Genomic DNA, 25,520 nt, shown 5'->3' with positions numbered 1-25,520 from the left:
CCACATTAAGAAGTGTTTATGAGCCAGTCTATGCATAATGTTCCACATTGAGAAGTGTTTATGAGCCAGTCTATGCATAATGTTCCACATTGAGAAGTGTTTATGAGCTAGTCTATGCAAAATGTTCCACATTAAGAAGTGTTTATGAGCCAGTCTATGCATAATGTTCCACATTAAGAAGTGTTTATGAGCCAGTCTATGCAAAATGTTCCACATTAAGAAGTGTTTATGAGCCAGTCTATACATAATGTTCCACATTGAGAAGTGTTTATGAGCCAGTCTATGCAAAATGTTCCACATTAAGAAGTGTTTATGAGCCAGTCTATGCATAATGTTCCACATTAAAAAGGGTTTATGAGCCAGTCTATGCATAATGTTCCACATTGAGAAGTGTTTATGAGCCAGTCTATGCAAAATGTTCCACATTAAGAAGTGTTTATGAGCCAGTCTATGCATAATGTTCCACAATGAGAAGTGTTTATGAGCCAGTCTATGCATAATGTTACACATTGAGAAGGGTTTATGAGCCAGTCTATGCAAAATGTTCCACATTAAGAAGTGTTTATGAGCCAGTCTATGCATAATGTTCCACATTAAGAAGTGTTTATGAGCCAGTCTATGCAAAATGTTCCACATTAAGAAGTGTTTATGAGCCAGTCTATGCAAAATGTTCCACATTAAGAAGTGTTTATGAGCCAGACTATGCAAAATGTTCCACATTAAGAAGTGTTTATTAGCCAGTCTATACATAATGTTCCACATTAAGAAGTGTTTATGAGCCAGTCTATACATAATGTTCCACATTAAGAAGTGTTTATGAGCCAGTCTATACATAACGTTCCACATCAAGAAGTTAAGAATTTGGGAGCAAGGCCATACAGAATCTTCCACATTATGCGGTTGAGCGTTTGGAAACAATTTCATGTGTGAATTTTCATAGTATGCAGCGTATCTTGTAGATAACCTGATTTTGCGAGAAATGCAAATTACGTCGGTACTTAAATTCCTGGATTGTGGAAAGAGTTCTATTTTCCTATCATTTCCACAAATTTGTCATTGTTTTATCCTTAAGTTCCAGAAGTGCAGTAAGAACGAAAATCACAATTATTGGTATTATATCTTGGTACCAGATGATGTCTTAGCACGAAATGATGTCGGAGTACTGTTTAACTACTATACTTTGTTTCTATAATGAAAGTCCAAGTTTCATTAAACACGTACTATTTTATAGCCTTTATACCTTTAATTGCAATTTTTGAGAATATTGTTGTTTGGCTTTGTACTTAGAATATTTCGTGGAATATAAGGCAATGATATAAACACATAAATTACCACCTTAATATCATCGTCCGATTATGTGCATAAATTATGGAATTCATCCAATATTAGAAATTTCACAACTTATTATTAAGACTATTTTTACCTCCAAGAATGTAAATACACCATTTCTCCCATAACGAATATCAGTGTTCCTATGAATAGGATTACAACTCCTTTGAATATATTAATAATACAACGAATAATATGAGTACTTTCGTACTTAAAATTCGTATTGACGACTCCACGAAGACTATCAATACTCCCACGAACATCATCAATAATCAATACTCCCAGAAAGCATATAAATATTCCAGTATTCCTAGGAAGAAAATCAGTACTCTGATACTCCCATGAAGAGTATCAATAATCTAGTGCTATAATGAATGATATCACTACTCTCATAGGGAACAGTAGTACTCATCAATATGTATTATACTCCGGAAAAGAGTATCAATGCTCCTATGAATACTATTAAAAATTATGAAGAATATCTTCACACATGAAAACAAATCGGCACTCTGTAAAATATGGTAATCGTCGATTATATCAATACACCAGGGAAGACTATAGATATTCTGATGAAGGTTATCGATACTGAAATAATCCCACGAAGACTATCAAAACCATCCCAAAGAATCGCAATGCCCTATAAATAATATCAATATCCCATGAATAATATCACTGCCATACTGAACTATATCAATTCCTCGTGCGCAGTGGCAATGCCTCTCTGAATTATATCAAAACTCCCATGAATAGTTTGAATACGCCAATAAAAAGAGTATCAATACACCCATGAAAAATATCAATACACGCATGAAAAATATCAGTACATTAATGAAGAATATCAATACACCCATGAAACATATTGATACACCCATGACAGATACGAATAATCGTACAAACAATATCAATAATGCAATGACGTATGGCAATAATCCCATAAACAATATCAATCCTCTCATGAAGTATATTAATGTCATGAAAATATCAATATTCCCTGTTATGCATATATAATTTGCATTGTTTATTATTTTGTTATTCATTATATTCTATGGATACTTGTATTTTGGACTTAACAGTGTCCAAACTATTGTTCATTTCCTATCTGACCTGAATCATCGATTTTAGAACTGAGTCTAGAACATTGGGAAGTACCCGTGAAATGCCGAGCCCTTCTGTTGTTTACAACATTTTGTATTCTAAATTTAGTTATATGCCTGCTAATTAAAACTACGACTGTATCTTGTAACATTTGGAACCTTCCATAGTGGATTTTTCGTTAGATATTAGGCCAAAAAAGCATATTGTCACCTGACGTCATGTATAATACTATATCTCCGTTATTATCTACAAAGTATTCGTGCTCTAAGACCTGAGCACTATCAGTTGTATTATTGTTGTGTCCGGTATTTCTTTTGAGCTGGAATTTATTTATTCAAATTATTTAATTCTTCTCTGGAAATTATACTGTCCAAAAAATAACATTCTTGGAAATAAAGAATTTGACTTACAACGAAATTCAAATAAAGATATATTCCTAGATTGTATCAATATGATTCGATACCGGACCGTTGGCATATCACTACAACACTGGCAAAACAAGGGACATCGACACTTCCAGAGTAGGATTTATTTCGGGATACCACTAATGTTTTTTCATGAACTTTTATCACTAGGACTTGTGTTATAAATTCTAGGATTATTTGGAATTTATTTCGTAATACCGTCAGTTCCAATTACATTTTGCACTTTTGTTGTCCTGGGAAATAAAGTATTTGTTAAATTTTACAACGTTTTGTGCTTTTCTATCTTTCTGTTACTGTGTTGAAACAAAAATGAATATCAATATCATATGAAGACAATCACCATGATAAATGTCAATACTCCGACGTGGAACAAAACAAACTGAACATGTTTTGTTTTGTCTTCTAATTGATATGTTCAGCAATAGATTCCATGCTATTTAGCAAGTGTTCCTGTTGCGCATGAGGTAAATTGTATTGCAAACAAGATAAAGGTGTACTCGAATTAAATATTGATTACATTTACAAGAGATATGAAACAAACACATTGTTCGTTAATCTCTGAAACTTATAACAGTTTACAAGATTTGACAGATTAGAATACTATTTTATATAAGTTTCATTGCTTACACAAACAACGATATGGTTTCATCGAAATTATAATTCGATTCCCCCAATTTTATTTAGAATGGAAGGTCCAAAGCAAATATTCACAAAAATTCATGATATTTAACATAAATAATTGTTGTTGAAGTGTATCACGAACTATCTTTCTACATGCAACTATCAAATCATCTGGTCAACACATATTCCAAAAATCATTCATTGGCGTTTCTGAAATTATCTCAAGCCTTATTTCACACTGAATTTTATTTGGTTGTAGTCTGATTAATTTCTCAATCTGTCTTAATTCTTGATCAAGCGGTCTAGGGGGCCCCGAGTGGCCGAGTGGTCTAAAGCGCTCTCCGTCACTGATCACTGCCATCTCACCTCTGTCTGCGTAGGTTCGAGTCTCGGACTCGGCCAATGTGGAGATGTGAGAAAGCTTGCCGGTAGCATCTCGTGGGTCGGTGGTTCTTTCCGGGTTTTTCCCGGGTTCTTCCTCCACCATTAATACTGGTCGCCATGTATAGCCTATCTTGTGTTGAAAAATGGCGTTAAACCCTATAACAACAACAACAACAAGCGCTCTAGGGTCATCAGTTATCTTCTCAAAATAATCTATGAATTGTTTCAGCCATTAATGTAGAGACAATCTAGCTAAAGGTGGCGGTTGACCATGATCACCACACATTATCACAGCAGTATTTGTTGTCAACGACCATCCAAAAATATTCTTAATGTCTCTAGCGATACTGTACATATTTCAGCCCAGATAATAATCTTTGAAATATATTTCCCACCCATTTGATCAGGAGTCCAGTTATCTCCCTTCCACCGAAAGACGTTGTGATAAGCATAAGATTTAACTCCTCGTCCGTTCATTTCTCTGGCGAGTCTATGTGTAGGGGTTAACACAATTACATCAACAAGGTTAGATTAACTCCGACGAAATAATTCGATCGCACGTGTTGTCTTACCAGAATCTCCAGGCCCATCGCGATAAGCAGTATTATATCTGGTCACAGTATCATATACCGATAGTGTATATGACAATTCTGATTTTGATTATTTTTGTAATAAATATATTTGATTTCAAAGTCGACGAATTCAGAATAACTAAATCTCTTTTCTTGTTTTGTTCTCAATTCGCGCTATGAAGCATCAGCGCCAATATGTGGTTATTCTAGCAATCCATTTTTATTGATATAAAATGTATCTGTGGCGATTCTATCAGCAGCATCAGAAAATATGTTTATCATCGATAATAGATTTATCGAACCGTACGCGATCATTGAAGATCTTTCATGAGTAAACTGCGATGACTTACCATCAGTGTAACTCACAGTTGTACCTAATTTAGTTCCGTCCGATAAATTAACATTACTCCGACTTCTAAATTTGTTTCTCTTCATTGTATCAGCATTTATAAAATCGAGTTCAGCATCAGCTATAGTTAATCATGCACAATGTCGCTTATGATCATTTGATCCACCTTGGGTAAATTTACCAATTTTTTTCTGTCAAGATGTTTTGCGATTTAATTCTCAAAATCAATTATATCAGGATTTTAATCATCAGAATATTTATTTTCCTGTGATTGCGTAACTTGTTTCTGCGGACTATATGATATTATTGTTTCACATACTGTTAACAATAATAATATTTTTACATCAAGTATATAACGTATTAATACTGTCAGTGGCCACATTTTTTCTGAAAAAATGTTTGCCAAACCAGACATAACAAGTCGGATGAAGACCTTCGGCACACTTAAATTACTCAATGCAAACGAATCGAGTACGGTCAAAATCTGGCAATGGTCCGTTTATCGATACTCTGGTCATCTCGTATGTTGGATATCCAAATCGCTCAAAATATTTTGAACACTCTCCCATTCCAATAAAACTTCTGGTTAAGATGCAATCTTATCAACCGAGATAACATCATTATAATCCTATCTGGTATTCCATTATCCACCGTGTCCATATTAGACACAACTACGTAGTATTTCTTCAAGAAATTCCAATCGTGTTGATTTCCATGCATTTTCCTTCTGAACAAAAAGAGTAGCAACTGACGGAATTGTAAAACAATTACTCAGCAATTTTTCAGCATGGTCATGGCTATATTTCAACGCAAATGTTTAATTTCTTCATGGAGAGATTCTGTATGATAAACATCTCCATTAGGTCGTACAATTTGATCATAATTTCCTTCATTTGAACTTTGAAACACCCATAGGTGGCGCTATACAGTTTCGCATTTTGCATAGGGTTAGGATTTTAAAGAAAAAGATTTTCCCCAGCTTTCCTCACTGGTTATACTGGCTATTTAAAAAAGACCTTGTACATCTTAGGTATAATGCAAAGAACCTTTAATTCCCTTTATTTTGGTGTATGATTGATGGGTGTACTATGGGTTATAGAGTATACAGCTTGGCCTTACTTCAAATGTGCACCTTTCAAAAATGTGCTAGCTCTACTTGGTCATTTTCACTTCCTGAACTTCAGAGGTCAATTGTATAAAAAAGAGCCGATAACTTTTTTTACATTTTATATATTTGGTAATTCATTCATTGCACTTTCAGAAGCTGGTATTGTCTAGTCTGGCAAAATTCATTTTCCCTATTTTAATAGCTGCTATGTATAGTGCATTTTAGACTAATTCAGACTGATTTTTTAACACAAGGGAGCAGTCATTTTAGTTAGCAGTGTGCTTAAATCATGTAAAATTTCCAAAAGTACAATATCCAAAAGAAATATCATCCACATTACATTAATGTAGCATAGAGATATGCCAACATTCTCTCCACTGTGCATGTTTTAAATGCGAACTACTTCACCTTACATATGTCACTCTCTTAAAAGTACATATTATCTGGTGAGCACCACCATAAAGAAGATATAGGTATTATTTTTGCATGATTTAATTATGTTTATATGGCTGAAACATTTAAGTCGCAAGCATCAAAACAATCCTTTTGAATAATTCTCCAGCCTTTCCCCCCAACAGAACAGTATTTATGAGTGTCAGAGTCTCTAACAAGTTCAGCCTCCCCCCCCCCCATGATAAAAGTGAGCTATTTTAAGAATACACATTACATTTTGTAAACATAGCAACCAATGTTATGCTGAATGACAGGAACATGAAACTAGCTAGAATTATTTCTGAGAGATCAACAATGAATTTTACAATTAGAAAAGGGAGGTAACTCATCAGATTCATAAAGGTCAAAGGTCAAAGTGTAAAATATGTGCCTATTGTTTAATATGGAAGAAGCGAATTCACTTTCTCTTCATTTATTTTTTTATTTCATTGCAAATAAATGAAAAGAAACATTTTCACCATATATTTCTGTCACTTATTGCAACAGTTTTAAATTTAAGTTTACTCTATTCCTATATTCTAAGACTTCTAATTTCCCCATAATTAAGGTCACTACTCACACAAACATACCACATGGCAAATTATGTAAGCAAGAGAAAAATGATCATAATTAGCTTATTTTCATGCTTAACATCAATATGAATGTAGCATTTTATTCAGAACATCATACATAATTATATAAAAATAAAAAAAATAATTGCAAACATTTTTAAATTTTCTTTAAGGTGGTGCTATACAGTTTCGCATTTTGCATAGGGTTAGGATTTTAAAGAAAAAGAATTTCCCCGGCTTTCCTCACTGGTTATACTGGCTATTTAAAAATGACCTTATATATCTTAGGTATAATGCAAAGAACCTTTAAATCCCTTTATTTTGGTGTATGATTGATGGGTGTACTATGGGTTATAGAGTATACAGCTTGGCCTTACTTCAAATGTGCACCTTTCAAAAAAGTGCTAGCTCTACTTGGTCATTTTCACTTCCTGAAATTCAGAGGTCAATTGTATAAAAAAGAGCCGATAACTTTTTTTACATTTTATATATTTGGTAATTCATTCATTGCACTTTCAGAAGCTGATATTGTCTAGTCTGGCAAAATTCATTTTCCCTGTTTTAATAGCTGCTATGTATAGTGCACTTTAGACTAATTCAGACTGATTTTGTAACACAAGGGAGCAGTCATTTTAGTTAGCAGTGTGCTTAAATCATGTAAAATTTCCAAAAGTACAATATCCAAAAGAAATATCATCCACATTACATTAATGTAGCATAGAGATATGCCGACATTCTCTCCACTGTGCATGTTTTAAATGCGAACTACTTCACCTTACATATGTCACTCTCTCAAAAGTACATATTATCTGGTGAGCGCCACCATACAGATACAGAATTGTTTTTACTGATATTTTTTAAAAACTCAAACATATCACTGTTATAGAATTTAACAGTATTGCTATAACCGATATCCGGGCATGCGCATTATGATCAACAACATATATCGGAGCTCTTTTGATATATATTTCGATTCGTACAAAATCTCTCCGGTTATTGTTTATAACGTCACTGGAAAATTTAGTGTTTTTTCTAACTTAGCAACACCATTTATCGTAGTTCCATTGTCTTTCACTGATTCAGCCCACTTGTTTATTTTTTAACGTCGTATATCGCTTAGTTTATTTCCATGTATCGCGTTTGTGAAGTGTTCTATAACTCGTTCGGGTACACAATTTATTTTCGAAAATTTCATTGGTTTGAGACCATGAACTACATGTTTATCATTTACTGGATATTTTGTATAAATAACTACAGTCACAGGATACGCTCGTTCAATATATGGTTTATCAGTACCAGTCAACATTCCTGGAATTTTTATTTAACGTAACAATATTTCCAGTATGAAGACTGACAGAGACATGTTTGTCACGGATAATCCAAGCATCGTCATCCGTGGTATCTACCGCTACAATACATTTTATTCTAAAACTATCTTTGATTGTCGAGATCATTAATAATAGTCGCTGCTCGTTGGTCATTCATTGCAACATCATAACACCTTCGGTATTACACATAATTCTGAATGTTGACCAAACATGAGATGCACCATCGTCGCGAAATTCTTTCTTGGTGTCATGAATACTTTAATGAGAATTCGGATCAACCAGAGTTCTGCTCGGCAAGTCAGGGGTTCTTCTGTCAAGATAGAATCTAGATTTAGAATGTTCGAGTGTAGATAATCTCTCAAACTCTTCCATATTATAGTCAAGGCATATATATATATATATATATATATATATATATATATATATATATATATATATATATATATATATATATATATATATATATATATATATATATTGATTCAAACAAAGAATAAGTGTAAATTGCGAATGGTAGGTTCTACAAATCCCTGGAACAGAACTTGCGTAAACGAATTATGTGGACTTCATCTACAAAGCGTGCGTCGCGGAAGTCTAGGAGCAGAACTGTGTTTGAAATGTGGTGCTGAAGTTAGAGGAGAAACGCAGTTATGTGTGCAATGTGATGGTAAAAATACAGAGAGCTGAAACGATATTATGATTTTTAAAAATAAGGGCAATAATAAGGTCATTGAAAACGCAGAAGACTATCTAGCAAGATTTCAAAATAATGTTTTAGACAGATAATATCATTAAACAAAATGGAGCAAAATGAATTTATGTAACATCATATTATCGAGAATTATGAAGCATTTCCTGACGGTATCATCCGGAAATGTCGAATAAAAAAAACAGTCGGTTTTTTTCACTAATACTGGTTGTCTCCAATTTATTATTGGGGAGAAACATTATTTCTGACATAAATTTCATATACGGAATAATCAAAAAAAGGTTTATGATCGATCACATGAATTCAGTTCCGAATGGTATGCACAAAATAACCGCAAGGAGGGTTATTAAATCTGTGAATGTGGAGACTATTGAAGAAATAATATTTCAGTCAATGAATACGTCTGGCAAATGTTTTGATATGTGCATACCTTCGGTTCAACGCGTCGCAGATAATATTACCAGATCAGCATTTTCGAAGAAATATAAGCAAAAAGTAATATTTAATTATCTCCCCTTGTTTTAGATACAAACAGATGAAGGAGATAACTCTGTCAAGCTAAGCTCTCTCTCTCTCTCTCTCTCTCTCTCTCTGGTAGAGTAATTAAGTAGTTACCCAGCTTGTTACTGCACAATATTATATAACCAGGCGATTATTTATTTCGTCATCTTTCAGCATTTAACTGTCTGTGTGTAATAAGCTTCTGTGCAGTAACGTAATTATGTAGTAGTTCAAATTATTACAACTGCTCCTCCGATACTCCATTCGATTAGATACCCACCCAGACAACCATCCCACCAAAATAGCTATAAATAAGTGTAAAGTTGTCTTCAAACCCAAAATCATACCCACCACACCAAGTGGCAAAGTAATCCTTGAACTAAGAGAAAAGATACCTCTACTAAAACAAAAAACAAAAAAAAAAAACAGGTAACAAACAAAAATGACCAGAACAAATCACTATGGTTACAAAAACCAGCAAGGAATAACACTGAAGCTTCCAAATCAGGCAATAAAGAAGGACTAGACAACTTACTAAAACCTGTACTGGTAAACGAAATCAACCATAAATACCCGGACTATGTTAAAATATATACCGATGGATCAAAAACAAACGTCCCACCAAGAACAGCAGCAGCAATATTCGTCCCTGAATTCAAGATACAAACAGGATCCAGATTACCTGACTTTTGCTTCATTTACACCACTGAATTCTGGGCTATACTTGAATCACTACAATGGATCACAGACAAACAAATACCTAAAGCAGTCATTATAAGCGACAACGTTGCACAAATCAAACTAGGAAATCAAAACTCGATCAAGCTTAACTATAGCTCTACAGAAGCACTAAGCTTCGCACAAACATATATAGACCAAACGTGGTAAGATTTTTTAAACTCCTCCACAAAAAAGCACCATGAAACCCCCAAAAACGTAGATAGGAACATACAGCTACCTAAGGGTACCTATTTAGAACAGAAAACCATAAACAGGATAATATCTGGAAAAACTAAACTAGCAAGCACTTTTGGAAGGTTTATAGGACCCAAACCAGAAACCATTAACTGCTTTAACTGTCACACCACCGAAGATCTACACCACGTATTCAATGTATGCCCAAAATATCAACCCGCTCGGAAAATATTTATCAAAAACCAAAAAGAGATTGGATCACCACACACATACACAGAGTTACTTATGAACTCTAATAAAAATAAACAATCAGCATATAAAAATATAAATCAATTCATAGACTCAGCAGGACTTAGGAACAAAATATAATTATTATCCCCACAAAACCAAAAGACCCAGTAACTAGTTAAATAAATTTAGAAGCCACCACATAAAAACCCATAACATATCATTCAATTTTATAAAAGTATTAATAAATATTTCATTTGCGAAGCACCTATAAACAACTAAGAAAACCGCAAAATCGGATGTCCTAGATGTCCTTAACGAACCGTGTAATCGGCTAGGACTCCGGTCCTAGAAGTCCTTAACGAACCGTGTAATCGGCCAGGACTCCGGTCTCTTGCTAAATAAAGTATAAATAACATTCAATCTCTAAAAACATTAATTAATAAATAAATTCATACATGATTTCTACTAAGAACTTCTATAAACAGTATAGAACATCTGCCCCCCCCCCCTTATTTTAGAAGATTGAGGCCAAACTATCAGGGTTCCTTGAATCCACAAAATCCTGGGGGAGGTGGCACCATTCCCTTACCCAGGAACAACTAGCAGTCTGTTGTGCAGTCAGAAAAAAAAAATGGCACATGCACAATTGTGCTCACGCCACTGTAATTAAGATCAAGAACAACAAAAGAAGGGTATTTACATCTGTATTTTTTCCCCCAAATAACTTAGTCATCGACAAAGTCAACACAGAAAAAACAGTAAGTTACACTCCGTTTATGTGTACAATACAGCTAAGTTATTTTTAGATCTCCTGTATGGCAACATGCATCTTAACCGATTATTGTATTCGGAGTATTTGGAAATGGAAATAAATCCACTCTACAGTTTACAACAATAATGATTTACTCAGTATAATAATGATCATTCGTAGGAATCAAGCAGAGGTAACTTCATAATAATTGTTGAAACATATATGCAAGGATAGGTCCGTAGTACAGTATTAGCGTGGCTGATTCCCATGCTCCCGGTCTGACGTTCCAATCCTGTGACTGACAGAGGCTAATATTTCGCGTTTTTTTTTATTAAAAAAAAAAGGGGGGGGGGGGGCTCCAGTCCCAAAGAGATTTCATGTACACCTCCTCACCACGTCAAACAACGTGGTCAATTCTTTTTGCACTCTCCTCGGGGTTTGATATTGTGTGTGTGTGTGTGTGTGCATGAAATTGAAAGGCCTAGACGAGCCTCTGAAATTTCTAAAATTTTGTTTAGTGATTCTATGCAAGAAATAGTGTAGCCCCCACACATAGACACAAAAATATCATTCAGAAAAATGTCAGCCATAAAGAAACGGTTCTTGGGGTGCAAATAAGACAATACGATAGGTCTCACCAAAGGGCCATATGGAAAGGCAAATGAAGGGACCCCGATGAATGATAACCGTTTATCATGATACTATTTCTTTTATGTTCAAAATTACACTTGAATATATATTTATTAACGAATTTTTAAAATAGTAGTGCTATTATTTATGCAATTCGAAAATTAGAACATGACGGTATAAAAATATCTAATGAACTTAATCCTAAAATATATTTATGAATTTGAATCATTGCAACGAAAATTTGAAGATCAATATACATTACCAGCAGAACACTGATTCATTAAGATAATTAAATAATCTATGTTCCAACCCTCAACGACAGTCAACGATACAGAAGTTGAAAAATTCGATTTTCTTTCACGCGCAATTGGAACAATTAGATCAAAATTATCTCATGAATACAAAACAAAAAAAAATATCATTAATACAAGTGTAAGAAAACTGAGAAGGATTATGTCAGATCGTGATTGTGAAAGTGAAAGTAGTGAACACGTCACTAAAGGGGACTGTGAAAGTGAAAGTTACAGCAAAAGCAATCGTTTCAGCTTTGTCTTGGGTAACGGATTGTGAAAATGAAAACAATGACAATGTCCCTAGTGATTGTGAAAGTGAAAGTGTTGACACCAAATAATAACACATTATAATATTTATTCTGATTATAATATTTATTCTGATTCAAATTTTGTTTTTATTCTGATAAAAAATATTTATTTTTGTCACGGAATTGGGTAGGAGTTATATCAATAATATCAATATGTATATGTTGTCAAAAATGTACTCTGGTTTCGTTGCCGCGTACAGCGTCACCCGAGGGTGGTATACTTTTTCGGCTTAGTTATTTCGAAATCCTGAGCGAAACTCAGACGATGCTGCACGAGCAAATGGCTTGCAGCGGGGAAACTAAGTACCTAGCTGAGAATCTGGCACAACTAGTGTACTTAAAGAGCAAATTCTCGAAAAACATCACATTACGCCAAGTCTTGTCAGGACGCTCACCCCTTTACAGGAGCAAATCTCCAGCTGTAGAGCTGCCTAAATGCCATGCCGTGTACATCGTTTGATGTGGAGTCACCAGCTGTAGAGCTGCTTTATACATGCCTGCCATGCCTTGTACATCGTTTGATGTGGAGTCACAGAACTCTGTGGGGGTTACTGTGACGTATGCGCTGTGTTTGGTGAAGTTGGATCGGAAGAGGGGACTGGTTTTCTCGGTGCGAGGGACCAGGTCTTAGCGACCAACGGGTCTGTGATGTGAGGAATCCTTCAGCAGACCGAGAGGAGCGGACCATGCGTGGGTGCTTCTCTGGCCATTTACTATAGTGCGTGGAACCGGAGTTAACATCTTGGTCGTCAAATGGGCGCCACGATAGTTGTAGTGTTCCATGTTATTTCCACAATTGCATATATGTCGTTTATCCCTTTTGCTATGTCGTTATATGAACGATCGATAGGTTCATAATGTCATTCATCCCTATTGCTATGTCGTTATATGAACGATCGATAGGTTCATCATTCCATTCATTACTATCGTTATATGAACGATCGATAGGTTAATGTCATTAATTCCTATTGTTATATCGTTATATGAACGATTGATAGGTACATAATGGCATTCATACCTATTAAGTTGTTATATGAAAGATCGATACGTTTATAATTACACATATTGTTATATCGTTATATGAATGATCGATAGGCGAATAATTACACGTATTGCTATATCGTTATGGTTACGATCGATAGGTTTATGTTGTTCATTCCTATTGCAATGCCGTTGTGTGAACGATCGATAGATTTATAATGTTATTAGTTCATATTACAATGCCGTTGTGTGAACGATCGATAGGTTTATAATGTTATTAGTTCATATTACAATGCCGTTGAGTGAACGATCGATAGGTTTATGATGTTGTTCATTCCTATTGCAATGCCGTTGTGTGAACGATCGATGGGTTTATACTTTTATTCATTCACATCGCAATGCCGTTGTGTGAACGATTGATAGGTTCATCATTTCATTCATTCCTATTTCAATATCTGGTTACGATCGATAGGTTCTTAATTTACACTGCTTTTCAATAAAGCTTTATGAACGATAGGTTAGTAATTTACATTGCTTTTCTAAATCGTTATTTGAACGATACATGATTACATTCTTTTCTAAATCGTTATTTGAAAGATACGTAATTACATTCTTTTGTAAATCGTTATTTGAATGATACCTTTAAGACTTTTTATATTGAGGTGTAGGTCACTTTTATTTTGTTGATCAGTGATAGGAATTCACGTTTGTTTTGAAATTCCATTCGTTAAATTAATGTGGAGTTTTGTTTTCTTCGTTGAGTTAATTGTTGACAGTTCCATGTTAGGAACTTTATAATGTTCCTTATCTTTTGATTATAATGGTGTCAGATTTGTTATATTTAAATTGCGTTTATAAATAAACATCTTGTAAACGCAGTTGCTTTTGATGTCTTCCCTAATTCAGTCCGAACCCGGCTTCATCCTGTGACAATTTATATTCAAATTTATTTATATTCTGACATTAAAATTTATTCTGATTCAAATTTATGTTTAGTGTGATAACAATTTTTATTCTGATTCAGTCCTATAATTATTATTTTTAATGATATTTACCCCAACAAGTTATGAAATCATTCTTATAATTATTATTTTGAGTACCATTTACACCATCAAATTATGAAATGCCATCGATGATCACAATTTTGAGGATGCAATTACCCCAGCAAACTCAATAATGAATGAGAAATATTTTTATTTCTATTAAGATTATAATATTTATTCTGTTAATAATAGTTATTCTGATAAAATATGTTTTGATGATAAGATTTATTCCGATAATAATATTTTTTCAATACAGCTTTGTTTTTATTCGGATTATAATATTTTTTATGTAATTTTCTGTTTTTCATTAGGATTTTCACAATTTCGAGTAACATTTACCCATCAAATTATACAATCTGACTGATTTCACAATTTCGAGTACAATTAACCCCATACAAATATAAAATCTGACTAGGTTTCACAATGTTTAGTAGCATTTACCTAAAATCTGGACGAAAATCAGTAACAAATAAATTATGTTATTATATTTTTATTTGTTCCTTATCAAATTCAGGGATCTAATTGTTATCATCATCATCATTATTATTATTATTATTAGGCAGATTTTTAGTTATTTGAATACCATTAACTCCATAAATTTGATGCAATTGCTTGATAATCAGAACAATTATGGGTCATACACCCATCAATTTGATGAAATTGTTCGATTATCTAAATAATTATGGGCAAATTACCCATTAATTTGATGACATTGTCCGATTACCTAAATAATTATGGGCAAATTACCCATCAATTTGATGAAATTGTTCGATTATCTAAATAATTATGGGCAAATTACACATAATTTGATGACATTGTTCGATAATCTAAATAATTAAAGGCAAATTACCCGTCCGTTTGATGAAATTGTTCGATAATCTAAATACTTATGTGCAAATTACCCATCAATGTGATGACATTGTTCGATAATTTAAATATGGGCAAATTACCAATCAATTTGATGAAACTGTTTGATAATCTAAACATTTATGGGCAATATGCACATCAAATCTGTGAAATTAACCACTAATCTGAAATAATACTAATAACGATAAAATCATTCTAACAACATTGAATATAAAATTGTTAATCAATTTCACTATTAATCTGATTTAATTTAGGTAATATACCCATCAGTTTGACGAAATCGTTTGATAATCTGAAAAAGTATGGGTGTTTATCCCATCAAATTATAAAATCTAAATGATTTTCCCAATTTTGAATATCATTTACCTATGTCCAAAACTTTATATTGCAAATCAAACAATTAAATCTGGTCAGTAAGTTTGAAATGTATCCTTGATGATAGCGGATTATGACACCTCAAAGAGACAGGTTTAATGGGTTCTTGTACGATCAAATATCAAGGAGGTATTTGATGTGCAAATAAAATAGATCTCTGCTGAGCCTGACTGGGTTTTTTCAAGATGATAGCTGCGTCAGTTACATCATATATACGATTTACTGCAATTGTTGATGTTATATTATCAATACGTTGCGAGATATATGAACATCCACCGTACGGATCATTGTTATGTTTGAGAATAGCTGCTGGTGGGTCTTTTTTCCCCCATGCTTCAACAATTTAAAAGAAGATTTTCATTGATTAGATCAGTGACTGATTTTTGTAACTCATCAGCGTTGAATCCTGGTAATGTAAATGCTGGTAATGTAAATCCTGGTAATGTAAATCCTGGTAATGTAAATACTGGTAATGTAAATGCTGGTAATGTAAATCCTGGTAATGTAAATCCTGGTAATTCTGTTTCGGTTATTTTATAATGATCGAGGAAAAAAAGCTGTTTTTATGTTATTACACTGAAGTCAATGAATTCATCACCAAATAAAATCACTGTTTCAATGATAGCTTTATTGATGTATTTAAGATCTTATATAACCTGATTTAGATGTTGTACTGTTTCAATCTCTTTTCCATAAATCATGTATATAACACTTCTGAATAACGCAGTTATACCATTATTAACAAAACCAACCCATATGGTGTATTGGCGACGGAATCTGTTACAAGTTCTCCTTCTACTTCAATAAATTCCTCAGCGGGTAAAAAATATCTGCTTGTATCCTGAGCTGATTTCGACCCCGCCAGTTTGGCTGTCTTGCGTCATAAGAATAATACTGATAATCACACACAAATTCATATTTGAGAACTGGTGCGACGCTGGATAGGATACACGTTTAAACATCTTTATGATAATTATTATCCTCTAAAACGAAGATCATTTCCTGCTATCAGACTTGTATTTATATTTTTTTTATTTTTCTGCTAGTGGTACACCAGCCAACTCTGCTACTTTTTATTTGCAGCCTGATTTATTATTTTACCAACATTTGCAGGCATAACTTCAGTTCTAGGTAATTTTACATTCTGTAGCTTTCGTCGTATTAATCGTGCTAGTTTATCCTTGATTGTTGAGAATTCTTTACTAACAACATCACCAACAGCACCAATACCTTTATCACGAACAACGTGAATAGCTTTCATTCCCAGCTGATCTGCAACCGATTTTGCTTTTGGGGCTATTCTCATAAATAGACCCTGAACAACATCACCGAGTACATCACCGTACATTACTTTGTATGTTGTTAATCGCGAATTTATCACCCTGACTGTGATCGGTCTACGTTGAGCATTATGTATGATCATCTTATTTTAGTCATTGTATATAATTGTATACCCTTAATCACTGTGATAATCATCAACGATTTCATCGATGATAGACCGATACTCGTTTAATGTCCATGATACCGCCTGTAAATAATCGTTGACAAATATCAGCTGCTAATGATTTCTGGGGAATTATTACCAGCTCCTTTTCCGCAAATCAGAGTCTCTAGTCTATCAACATCTGCATGGACGTTATTAGGACATGGAAAAATAAGACCAAACCATCTGGTACCTTAACCAATACCACATCCAGTGGCGCCGGGAGTGCAACTGACATCCTGCTATCCTTCTTCTTTCTCGCTTGTTGTTCGGACTGGTTGCTTTGATTTAAGGGAATTGTTGTGTGGAATTAAGCATTCCTAGCTGTACTACAAATCTTGGTAAATTTGTATTGAGAGGACTGACTCTTTTTTATCTTCTTCCATTTAATGCGCATTTGATTGGAATTGTCTTGCTGAAACATTCATTTAATGACATTGGGATACGTCATAGCTTTTGTGGAATTACTGTGGATGCATAAAAAAACATTTTGAGATTATATCATAGTGACTCTTCTGCACTGTATGTACATCAGCACACTGCAGTAAATCATTCAGACTACCACTGGAACACATTCGGATTACTCTGTACTTTATTAATTGATAGAACATTTAGGACTTGATAGAACTATTTATAATTTCATTTGACAGTGACAACCAGCTTGCTCCCCATCGCATTTTACTGATACGATAATGTCTTTCGTGAAATTTATTACAGATAATTTTGCCCTAAAATTGCTACATCGATTTTTGGTTATGTGACTTGTCCTACTTCGTTTATATATATTACATCGCTAAATACAACACATTGGCTTTTAGCATTTCATACCCAATTGGTACATGTTACGTAGCTACGTTCGACATTTTGGGTTTTTGTCGAGACTTGTCCTACCTATCATGTTTTGCAGTGCGTGGTTACGTATAACACGTTTATGTCGTTATCTTTCATTTACTGCCGAGTCTGTACATATCACGTGTAATCGTATGACTCTTTCCCTTTGTGCCCTACCTTTTCGTACCCAGCCTATACATATTACGCAACTAGGTAGAACATTTTTAATTGCGTCACTGCTTTTGGGATAATTATTAGTCTCTTTTCACTAGAGTCACCAATATTTGGTCTCTCGATTATTAACAACAAAAGTAAGCAACAAAATCACTCACATTCGACGACCAGCATAACTGATTAAGACTTGCATCCAAACAGGATACAATTTGATTGCATGCAAACATGATACAATTTGATTGTATGCAAACAGGGTACAATTTGATTGGATGCACACTGGATAGAATTTAATTACATGCAAACAAATAAACGTTGATTATATGGTAACGAGATACAATTTGAATAGATGATAACATAGTATAATTTGATTGTATGTAAACATGGTACAATGTGATTAAATCCAAACTGGGTACCATTTGATTAAATGGAAATAGGAAACAATTTGGTTGCTGTTGTGTTAGGTTCAACTTCATTTTCAGCGCTTGATAGAATATATGGCGGTTAGTATAGCTGGTGGAGGATGAACCCGGGATAAACCCAGTAAGAACCATTGACACACGAGAAAGTACTGGACAGCTTTTCGCAACCCACACCGATCCGAAAATCGAAACGGCCATAGAACACATTTAATTTTGCTATATGTTCTCTACATTTGTTTCTCAGTACTAAACCTTGCACTGTGTAACAATCAGTACAAATTATATCTTAATCTAAACTACCTTCAAAGATGACTTCACGGTGAAGTTCTTGTCAAAGGTTGACCTGCTCATTTTTGAGACGCTGGTCTGTCAACAGAGCAGTATGTAAACAGAACACAGATTTCACTTCCGGATCATCACCAAGGCCTTATTACTCACTGTGCACTGTCGCTGAAATACACACGGACAACCACACGCTGAGCTCATATTCTCAAGAATAAACAATTACCTTTAAATCCCTACCAAAAAATGAATAAATCTAACTCTTCTATCACCACCAAAATGAGAGAAGAAAAAAAGATGTTCTAAAAATAGACTAGAACTACATTTTGTGGCCTGATTCCAAACACACGTGCACAGAAATGAAATGACAACAATCGGTAAAGGTGAGCGCTTCACACCACTCAGACGCCCAGGGTCTTGGATACAATGGGAGGAACAAGGATGTGAAAACAAATATAGATAAATAGTGGATACGATTGGTAGCTAGCCAAGTAAGTAGGTAAGCATCAAGTAACACTGAAACGGCAGTATAGGTTGTTGTGACAATATAGGTTATTGTTGGCAAGATATAGGATATTTTTGTGGCAAAAGTTGTTGTGTCATTGTTGTAGGGTTTAACGTTATTTTTCAGCACAAGATAGGACACACATGGTGGCCAGTATCAATGGTGGAGGAAGAACCTTGGAAAAACCCGGAAAAAATCACCGAGAAGCTACATGCAAGCTTTCTTACATAGCCCATTTTGTGGCAATGTAGATTGTTTGTGACAATATTGGTTACTTTTGCAAGAGACATACATTAGTTGGATATACAAATGCTTTCTAGAGGAGGGAAATTTGTTCGACTTGAAATTGATTTGAACAGGAGAAAAACGTTGTTCAACATGTATTTGCATTCTAGAGGAAAGAAATTTGTTCAGTAAAGGATAGCGAAATTGGAAGACAATGTCTTCAAAACGAAGACTAAAGACCGAGACACGTCATAATGAGCAATGTGGGATGAAAAAATAGTAGATCTACGTTCCGGAAATGTTATTGTCCTGTTTTCCCTAGTCTTAAATTGATAGCAACTTGAAAACGATTAAGATAAAACGCCCCATTGAAGTGTCAGTACGAAGTGTATTCCGGCCACTCCAAATGCCGGGTTGAACATTTCGTGTCAGGTTTTAACGTTACAATACACAACAGATTAGCAGAACTTATGTAACATAGCGACATATATATGGGGAGAGAGATTCAAAAGACGTCGGTAGATGGGGGTCACAGAGAGTTAATTTATAGACTCTCAAAGGTTTTGTACTCCTATCTATTTTGCAATGAGTGCTGCAACGTGTATGTTAAGATAAGCAGTCGTAATCTGTCCTACCTTACACATGCGACACCTAGTGGTTAAGGCAAGTGAGACACTATGTACAGACGAACTGAGTTCTGTAGCTTAAAGGTGGAAAGAAAACAACGAAAACAAACAACTCATAATTAATGCGAAACAATAAATTATACACATTGTCACTTGTGTCCTGGACTAAATCACATGTCAGTTAAATCTATAAGGAATCCACGTAGCATATACTGTTAACTCCAAATAGTTGTACATTTGCAATGTAGTCGGTACCTTAGTTTGTATACTCGTCTTCATCAATATATAATAATATATAATAAATAAATACTGCAAAATACGCGATTTGTTGATCCCCAACTCCTTTTATAAAGCATCATCACCTGTATTAAAATGGGCAGAAGTCTCTACATAACATTAATTCCGTACTTAATGCGGCCAGTAACTAAGTGTTCATTCTTTTAAACTTTTATTTATAGAAAACTTGTGAAACACACAAAGTGCCAAGTATATATTTCCATGACGCCCATTGTTTATTATAAATTAAGAAAATGGAACACCGATTTCACAGTAATGCTTATTACAAAACGTTTCCTGTTCAAAGTGTTAGAGACGATTCAGAATCTAATTATATGCAATCTCATTACGTTCTCAAGCATTCCAGTTATACTGGCAACGTTTGTACTTGAACCGTGCTATTGTCAGAATTTGGCACAAGTTTCCAAAGTTATTTTAACGCATGATTAGTTTGTGGTATTTTGGAAGGTCTTGTGATGACAGTTAAGTAAGAGACTAGTAGAAATTACAATATGTCATAAACCAGATATGCCAGAAAAGTTTCGGAGTAGAAAGAAAACGTATGAACAATAGATATGTGTGTACCAGTATATTTATGCAATGTAAACACTTTCCATTATCATATAACTGACAAATAGAACGAATTAAACATCTGTAGGAGAAGAAACAATATCACAGCAAATGATCAATAATTCCAGTACTAAACTCAGGAGCTGATTGGGTCATTGGAAGAATGATGGAAACAAAAGAGGTGACGAGTAGAAAAAGGACCACGAAGGTTCATTGGTTGCCGACTTAATGTTTAATCGCTTTGCAATTTAATATCATCACTCCAGCCATAATCATTTATGTTAGATTTAAAATTACTTTTATTATGTTCTTATACCGTTTTAAATTCAACTTCAAGCATTAACGTACCGATGAGTTATAGGAGAAATCTCCATCTATGTATGAAATAATAAAGGTGTGGTTCTTGCTTAATTGGTCTTTAGGATTTAGGTTACAGTTGAAGTTTATGTTAGCCAAATGTATCAAGTTGTTTGAATCCATCTACAGTTGAGGTGTGTTTCTAAACGCAAACATAAACTTCAATTGAATCCTAAAGTCCAATTAAGCAAGAACCACCCTTGTTTTGTATGGAGTAACGCCTACTTACATACTTGTTTCTTGTACAGTACAGTAGCCTAAAGTACTCTCCAGGATTGCACAGACAACAGCAGCGCTGATAAAACTAAAGCCCATCTGGAACGACAAGAATATTGCACTCTGTTCAAGGGTCAGACTGATGCACTCACTGGTGATCTCCATATTTCTCTACACCTGCGAATCATGAACCATAACAGCTGACTTAGAGAAAAGTATATAGACCACATATAAGAGAGGTTTCCAAAAAATCATCGGCTTCACATACAAAGACCGTGTCACCAATGCATAAATACGTCAAAGAATTAGACAAGCCATTGAGTATAACGAACACCAGTAGTGAATGGGGCCACCCTAGCCTCAATGGGAATTAGCATTACAGAGACCCCTGGGCCACTCTAGCCTCAATGGAAAATTAACATGGAGAAAAATCGTGGGCCACTCTAGCCTCAAGGGGAATTTAACATGGGAAATAGTCTTGGGCTACTCTAGCCTCAAGGGGAATTGAACATGGAGAAAAAACCCTGGGCCACTCTGGCCTCAAGGGGAATTGAACATGGGATTTTTTTTAATATTATTTTAAATTTAAATTTAAATTTAAATTTTAAAAAGGGGTAGGCAATTGAATAAAGTCATTCTCTTTTCGAGAAATATGGCTGGCCCTGAAAAGGGCCTTTGGGTTTATGTTAATGTATCCATTAACATAAAGGGCACCGCATTGGTCTTCTTCTTGTCCTTAGGCTGCGTTTCACTGTAGGACCGTAAATCAGGACTCTTTTGAGGCATCCTTGTCATTCTACGTAGATCCTACGTATCCACAGACTGGTGTTTGTCCTGTGGACAACGGTCCACTTGGATCGGACATACATGGGTATGTCCGTCCGGAACATCATGGAAGACACAAGCGTAGAAGATTGCACATCGGTCCACATCTTGAAGCGACGAGAGCAAGTGAACCAATGCACTGAACTGCGCTTATTTACAGGTAGAGGTAGGATTGAAACGGATTGAGTTCATTCACCAATCCAAACACGCGTTACAAAATTCAGTCAGCCCGCATCCAATCCGAAGAGATTAGTCTGTGACGTCAGTTGGTCTATATAGATTCGCTAGCGCTTGTGTGCAGTCAATCTATGCGACAGTGATTCAACATGACGGAAATTCAAAAAACGATTCATTGGGGTGCACCAGCAAGGGAGACCGCCCAAGGGAACCCGGACTTACTTTCAGAAGAGGAACATTGGGATTTTGTGGATTTTCTTACCTCGCAAGAATTTGTTCCGGAACCTTCGTCTCATTCTTCATTACCGCAAGTGGAGAATTTTAGACAGAGACAGAAAGAAGAATTGGAGAAATTTATGCAACGACAAAAGGAAGCGGAACAAGCTTTTCTCCTACAGCAACAGCAACAGCAACAAGAAGAGGTAAGAAAAAAACAACAGCAACAACAGCAAGAAGAAGTAGCAGCAAAGAAACAAGAGGGTGAAAATCAAACGGCTACGGTACTGTTGGACATTTTAGCGGAGTTAAGAAGTCTGAAACAAATGTATCAGACTTCTTTATCACGACCGAAGAGAATACGAACTCCCCGAGCTAAACACGCCAACCCTGTGACTAAGCCTATCATACCACCCTTAGTGATTTCAACCCAATCATGAGAAGTAGGCCTTGGCCGTGGCAAAGGCTTAAGGCAGTTAAAGTTGATTGGTTAAACTCACTCCTACACCATAAAGAAAAAAGGCCCTTTTCAGGGCCACCCACATTTCTCGAAAAGAAATACAATTTCAATTTGCCAATAACTCAAAAATAAACCCCACCCATTTTACCCTTATAGTACGTGTCTGTGTATGAGTGCGTGAGTGTAGCTTCTTATTTTAAAATCAAAACTCAAAGACACTTACCTTATATCATTCATGTATTCTTTTATCCATTTTTTACAATCCAATTCACAATTCACCACAGAACACTTTAATTAAAAGTTCATTGACTTCTTCTTTCTCCTTGTTTAGTCTCTGTTTTTTGAATTTCTTCACCGTTTTTTCCTCATTTTCTTCCCTTCTTCTTTTCTTCTCCTGTTTCTTTGCCTCTTTTAAATAGAATTGTCTTCTTTCTTCCTCTTCTTCCTCTGAAGAATCCCTCTCTTCTTTCGAAGAATCCCTCTCTTCTTCCGAAGAATCCCTCTCTTCTTCTGAAGAATCCTTCCTTTCTTCTGACTCCTCTTGCTTCTTTTTTGGGCAATCTGGAGACCAATGTCCTTTTTCTTTACAATAATAACAGGTATCTTGACTTTTGTCTTTTTTAGCCCCTGTTTTTTTTTCTTTTTTGACGGTCTGGACACTCTGAAGACCAATGCCCTTTCTTCTGACAGATATAGCAAGTATCCTGACTTTTATCTCGAAAGGAAGGAGAGTAGTCCGTCGGCTGGTCTGAAGAGAATTTTCTAATGACCCCTCGCAAAGCTCTGACGAAACGTTCCATCTGGGTAGTCTCTTCCATCGTTGTGCTCGGTTTGAGAGTGAAATGAATAGTGAAAGGACAAGACACACACCCTTTTATATACGCTGGTTTGTCATGACTATAAATTAGTCTATGGTGTTTAAACTTGAGTCATTTGACGTTTTTCACTCAAGATGAAACGATCCCATTCATTCGAGAAGAAAGAACAAGAAGAAAGTAAGAGGCAGAAACGTGATCTATCGCCTCGTACCAGGGCTGAAATCTTGGCACAAATTCATGCCAGTGATTTTGAAGAGGACATGAGTGAACCAGAATCCGAACCCTCTAAACCAAGTTCACCACCCTTAGTCAACCCTGAAAAGTACTATTCCATTCGAGAGACGGAAAAGCGCTCCTCTAGAAAATTTAGAACCACGGCTTACACCTACACAGTGAAGTTTAAAGATTTCAAGGCCGACGTACCATTGGAAAAAGCAGAAGGGTTTATCACCGAGATGTGGGATTCTTTGCTCACCGCACTCAAGCGACAATGTCAACCCAAAGAAGACGATCGCTTGACACTATCCATAGATCACGACGGTTCGAAATCCCCTGTTTGGATCGAGTTTAGCAGACCCGCAGAACTAACCCCTTCCAAAGTCATGGACAAGATTCAACACGTACAACAAACTAATGACCAGCTTGACATCACTGATGGTAAAGCCACACTAAAAATGGCCCACGTCTCTCCTCCTCAAGGGACTGGACGCAAAAAGATGTTATTGGTGGACGACCATCGCAACACCAAAACAAGTCTCGTCCGAATTAACAACCCTCAAGACCAGATATGTTTAGCTCGAGCCATCGTGGTGGGACGAACCTATGCCAACAAGAACGACACGGTAGAATGGAAAAGAGCCTGGAAAACTATTCGACAATCGGACCGAGCCAAACAACGAAACGAAGAAGAACTCCTGTTGCAACAAGCTGGTCTGTCCAAAGACACACCCTGTGGCATTCCTGAGATGCAAAAATTGCAAGATGCCCTAGCTCCACGCTACACCTTGAAAGTGCACCCTCAAGAAATGCGCGGACCTCTGTTGTTTCGAGGCCAAGACTTTAAGAACGGAAAATACATTCATGTTTATTATCACGATGACCATTTCGATACCATTACCACTATCACCTGATTCCTGGCATACAGATATTACTGTGAGAAATGTGATTATGGTTATAACAATCGAGAGCAACACAAGCATTGTGGATGGAAATGCCCAGGATGTTTGGCCTCTCCACCCTGT

The 25,520-nt window shown here is 35.4% G+C and overlaps 1 protein-coding gene and 1 long non-coding RNA gene across 6 annotated transcripts in view; one reads left to right on the top strand and one right to left on the bottom strand.

The window, feature by feature from the left end:
* The window catches only part of LOC149789724 (uncharacterized), a 168,568-nt gene extending 146,504 nt beyond the window's left edge, over nt 1-22,064 (bottom strand). For 2 of the 5 annotated variants that reach the window (XM_089971733.1, XM_089971735.1), the window contains exon 1: nt 21,797-22,064. The gene's annotated coding sequence lies outside the window, so the exon portion shown is untranslated. Of the gene's footprint in view, nt 1-19,026; nt 19,177-21,796 lie in introns of all 5 variants that reach the window. The other 3 variants (XM_089971736.1, XM_089971738.1, XM_089971734.1) reach the window with 2 other exon arrangements.
* Nucleotides 1-25,520, top strand: part of LOC149789723 (uncharacterized) — a 111,997-nt gene that overhangs the window by 63,006 nt on the left and 23,471 nt on the right. The gene's annotated exons all lie outside the window — the stretch shown is intronic.

The sequence above is a fragment of the Sinohyriopsis cumingii genome, chromosome 10 (genome assembly GCF_028554795.1).
Source record: "Sinohyriopsis cumingii isolate HCF-2022 chromosome 10, ASM2855479v2, whole genome shotgun sequence".
Taxonomy (NCBI): Eukaryota; Metazoa; Mollusca; class Bivalvia; order Unionida; family Unionidae; genus Sinohyriopsis; species Sinohyriopsis cumingii.
This window is presented reverse-complemented; position numbering and strand designations above follow the sequence as displayed.